At 35.7% G+C, this 5,335-nt stretch overlaps 1 non-coding gene across 1 annotated transcript; it reads left to right on the top strand.

Annotated features, from left to right (window-relative positions):
- Positions 1-1,198: 1,198 nt before the first annotated feature.
- On the top strand, positions 1,199-1,304 carry LOC140852981 (small nucleolar RNA R71). The gene has a single exon (XR_012136058.1). It is a non-coding gene; the product is annotated as a small nucleolar RNA R71 (small nucleolar RNA).
- Positions 1,305-5,335: the final 4,031 nt, after the last annotated feature.

The following is a 5,335-nucleotide window of genomic DNA, read 5'->3' as shown; positions in this document are numbered from 1 at the left end:
AGATTTATATTTTTGGGTGCACAAATCCTTCAAAAATTTGGCATAAGTAGGGACCTGTTTGATTGCATCTAGAAGGAAAAGATTAATTTGGACTTGCTTAAATAATTCCAACATCTCGTCGAGTCTTCCTCCCTTCTTATCTGCAGGAATAGGGGCTTTCAGGGCATCCAAAAATGGGGCTTTAGGCAAGTAAGATGATTTCGGTGTAGTTGGTTCATTCTCTATTTTAAGGTCCTCCTTGTTCTTGGGTGATTTGGCTTCGGTTAGAGATTTAGGATCGGTCTCATTGGTTTTACTAGTATGTTTAATGACCTTCCCACTTCTCAGAGTCATGATTGATTTGGCGTGTTCAGAAAAAGCTTCTGGGGTATTAGAGCTCTCAATCACAAATTGCCCTCTTGGGTTGCTCTCGGGTTGGCTAGATAATTTTTCTCCTTCCCTCCTACTGAATGCAGTCGCTAGTTGACCTATTTGGGTCTCTAACTTAGCAATGGATTGTGTGTGGGAGTTAAGGGTCTGAGTGTTGACTTCTAATCATTCTAGTGCTTTCAGAACATTTTTCTCAAAAGCTGAGCTGTGACCAGTAGTAGACGGTTGAGGAGTATTTTGAAATTGATGGTATGGTCCATACCTATATGTTGGGTCCTGATATTAAGGTCGAGGTGCGGCAGGGCCAACCACTAGTTGTGGTCTCCAGAAAAAATTTGAATGATTTCTCCAGCTGGGGTTATAAGTGTTCAAATATGGATCATTTCCTGGTCTGCGAGCTTGTTGGACTTGAGCTTGCTGAACTTGCTCGTGCACAAACTCAAAAAATTGAGGTGCGGCTGGACATTCACTAATAAAATGGTTCGGACTTGCACACAATGCACAAACTTTTTGGATTGGGTTAAGTGGAATCGGGGATTATCCAGTATTTAGAAGACGGTCTAATTTTTGGGACAGTTCATCTACCTTACTGTGGATATCTATGACGTTTCCAATCTGATAAATTTCACTTCTTTTTTGTTGAAGCATGGGTTGTTCTCTAGAGGTGGCAGACATATGATGTAAGAAATTCTCACTAAGTGTTTCAAAGAGCTGCCAGGCTTCATCCTCACTCTTTAGCATGAATGTCCCACCACATGATGCATCAACCATTTGTCAGTGTTTCTCCGATAGACCATCATAAAAACACTGACAAAGTTGCCATTTAGGGACAGCATGGTGTGGACATTTACGAATGAGATCCCTTAACCTTTTTCATGTTTCATTAAAAAGTTCACCCTCCAATTGGAAAAAACTAGTGATAGCTTTTTTAATTTGATTTATTTTTTCAATTGAAAAGTATTTCTTGAGAAATTCTCTTTGAAGATGATCTCAAGTTGAAATGATTATAGAGTCTAAGGAGTTTAGCCAATGCTTAGCTTTATCCTTAAGTGAGAAAGGAAACAGTTTCAACCTAAGGGCATCATCGAAGAAATTTTGGATTTTTACTGTGGAACAAATTTCAAGAAATTCATCCAAGTATTTGTATGGGTCCTTGTTACTAAGTCCATAGAATGATGGCAACATTTGAATAATGCTAGACTTAATCTCATATTGGGTAGCTTCGACTGGAGGTGCTTGAATGCATGGAGAGTAGGTGTACGAGGATGGAGTGAAATATTCTCTCAATGAGCGTGGAGGATTAGCCTCACCAGGTGCAGCCATGTTTCTAACTTGGATAGTCCTAAGAGTCTTTTCTAATTCTTCGTCTAATGGTTGCAAGTTGGGTTTTAGTGATCATCGACCTAACATGCAACTAAAAGGTCTATGTAGGACTATCATAGTCTGTTAAGGATTTTTTTTTATTATTATTAAGAGGAGAGGAGAAGAGAGAAAAGAGTTCTAAAGAAAAGATCCTAAGAAGTCCTAAAACTAATAGAAGAATTAGTTGTGGTTATATTTTAATTACAATCAAGTTAGCACGCAGTGGACTCTCTATCCTAAAGTTTTCCTAGTTCTAGACAGCTCCTAACTGTAGTTAGCCTTCAAGCCCTCCAAGTCAGAGCTTGACCAACCAACTGGCCAGATAAGTATAAGGTAGGTGGAAGTCCCCCCGTTACTTTTCTTAGACACTAATTAAAATAGCCAGGTCAGCAAACAAAATCAATTAAAAACCACCTTCCTTTGGGCCCAGTCATCCCGCAAACCACTTGCCTAGACACCAGCTAGCTGACCAAGTCTAATCTGGTTCAACTCTCAGGGTCACTTGTCCTAATGAGCTCAAAATCCTTAGGGGTCAATGTCTAATTAATTTTAGATTAAGGTCTAGGTTATGCAAATGCAAGGGAGTGATTTGTGGGTCAAGGAAGGATGATCAAATCCCCACCTTATCTTAGTTAATAGGTTGTATCCTTAAAGTTAATTATGGAGATGTAATGCAAAGGAACAAGGTGTCCAAGCAAGTTAGAGATTTTTATATTTGAGATTACGCTATTTTAGTTGTGTTATGAAATGTCAGTGGTTTTTTTTTTTTTTTAATTCAACCGTGCCAAGATCCCCGACAACGATGCCAAAATTTGATGCGTAGTCGTTGATAGCACCAAAAATAACTCTACTCACTACGTAGGTAGAATGAGTCGAGATCGTATCCTCAAGGATCTTGGGCTAGGTTGAGATTGCAAAATAAAAGAAAGAAGCATTGTTTTGATTTAGAAAATAAATTATCTTGAAATTGATGTAATTAGAAAATAAAGAGCTCGGAAGTTTTGAATTAATTTTGCACTAGTAGAGTTGTATCTCTTTTTTTTTTAATTAAATAGATACGATTAATCTTAGAAAAAATATCTATCTTTCCTTGGCACACCCCGTACCAGTAGATCACGGTGCGTCTCGAGAAAGTACTAGGTAAACAACTCTTCTTTCCTCAGCACGCCTCGTACTCGTAGATCATGGTGCATCTCCGGAAAATCAAAGTTGTTCCTAATATTAATCTAACAGAAAAGCATAAATAAAAGCATATGAAAGAGAACAAATAAAGAACTCATGATAATTTAAATAAAAAGCATAATCTTTATTGCATATAAAGAAATACAAGAAAGTTTAGAACAATAAACCCACTCTGTGTCGTTACAAAATTTTTTCTCCACTCCCGAGACTGCTAGCCTAGCTGCTCATGGAGTAGTCCCTTTCTCTTCCTCTATGCAATGCTCTAGAAGAATTTTTGAGATCCCCCTCAAATGGGAGTACAAGAGCCTTTTTATAGGTGTTAGGAGGGAAGAGATTTACATAATTTTTAGATGTGGGACTAAAGAAAATACTAAGGACTAAAAGATGGATGGATGAGATGGAAAGATCACAAGCAGATAAAGAAAATATAAATTCTTCCTCTTGAAGTATTTCTAAGTATTATATTTTTTTCTTTAATTTTCAGATCCATTTGCTATCATGAGCATCCGTCTGTTCGCCATTGTGTCCGCTAGCACAAACTCCCCGCGAACCTGCCATGCCGCGCACCCGCAATACCGTGTGCCTGTAATGCTGCGCGCCCGCAATCTTCTTTCACGGACCCGTTAGCTGTTAGGCAACCACTTACGCTCCTTTTTGATTACAAAAAGAAACTTTTGTTTCTTTAAAATGATGCCTATATCCTTTTTGGGTTTCTTGCATAGTATCTTCATTTTCTATAATACCATATGCATCCTTCTTTTATTTTAATTTTATTTTAAGTCTAATTTTCTTCAAACTTGAGTCTTTTTGATCTGCGAATCAAACTCTTTGTATCAGCGATCACCTTTCCTGTAAAATATAAAAAGAAGCATCAAATTTTTAATAAATAAAATAAATTAAATATAATTTTCTGCTTTAAATGATTTAAATTAAGTGTTTATTAACAATCCTTATGGATAGCACAACAAATTCACTATAGTTTTTGACATACTCTATTGGCTTAGCATGAAGGAAGACATAGGTAGTATTTTTAACATTTCACCATTATGATTTAATATAATTTTTAATGAGGGACTTTGGTCTCATGCACATCTAAAACATATACAAGTGCATCATAGGCAATTTATATTTAATTTTAACTACCAGCATATAAGAGCAAATAGTAATATCAGATGGTTAAAGATTTTTTTTTAATTTTAGTATAATCCACCCGAGCCACTTGGATGGATTGCGGGTCTCATTCTAGGTGCATCACAGATTGAACTATCTCATGATTGATCTTCATGCACCTAAACCCTCTAGCCGCCTAGTGGTACAGTCTTCATCTCCATGAAGGCTTCAATGAATGCTCATCTTCTTTCTTTATCCATAAATATAAAGAAATAATTTTTATATATTGACAAATAAAATTTTCTATCTTTAATTTTATATTAATATATAAAAGTCCCAATCAGAGGAAATATAATGCATCAGAGGCACCCACCCTATTGCAACCATTGCAAATACATCTATACAATCAACCAACTTATGGGTATTCTTAGTCCATACCATTCCATCATGCAATTTATAATAATTTTATAAAGCATGATAATAAACTACCTATGTTATTCTAATTGTGATATCATTCATGATCATGTCACTTAAGATGTTTAAATTCATAGGCATAGGACCCATCTTGGGTTTTTGATTCAGATTCAACTCTTGACTCAAATATAATTATGAGTTAACCATATGTCACCTTATTTGAGTTTAGTTAATCAATTCTTAAATAAACCCTAATCCAACTAGGTTCGCAAAGATTTGATTAACTATGACTCAAGTCCTAATCAAATTAGATCAATGACAATTAGGTCAACTTTAATTAAATAAAATTTTTAATCTAATTAGAACTATGAATCTGATTTGATCTACAATCATAAACCCTAATTACATTGGGCCAATGAATTATGGTCAAATCAAACCCAACATCAAAAATCCTAATTCATGTTTGAAGCATCTCTTCCATGATTCAAATTTTTCAGCCACACACATGCAGGATAAGAACCATAATGGAAGACCTACCATGATGAATGCCCAATCTATGGTGGTCGGCCTTGGTGTGTGCATCTCATGCAACAACCTTTCATCTCATGCATTACATGCACAAGGCAGCAATTTTATGAAAAATTCAAATCATTAGATCTTACTTAAATTTGTCACACAAGTCTTAAGGCCATGGAATTTAATGCCAGGGTTTTGATCATAGATAAGATGTCATTTATTCATAATCCAAGGATGCACCAAATCAGCAATCAAATACCATGTAAAAAACCAAATTTTGACATTACATGAATTTGATCTAATCAACATCACAACAATAATATGATATTTGATTGAATCAATCAAGGATGGCTTTGATACTATTTGTTGGTGCAGAAATCTG

This window comes from Elaeis guineensis, chromosome 12, assembly GCF_000442705.2.
Source record: "Elaeis guineensis isolate ETL-2024a chromosome 12, EG11, whole genome shotgun sequence".
Classification (NCBI taxonomy): domain Eukaryota; kingdom Viridiplantae; phylum Streptophyta; class Magnoliopsida; order Arecales; family Arecaceae; genus Elaeis; species Elaeis guineensis.
Note: the sequence above shows the minus strand (reverse complement) of the source record. Positions and strands in the feature narration are given on the sequence as shown.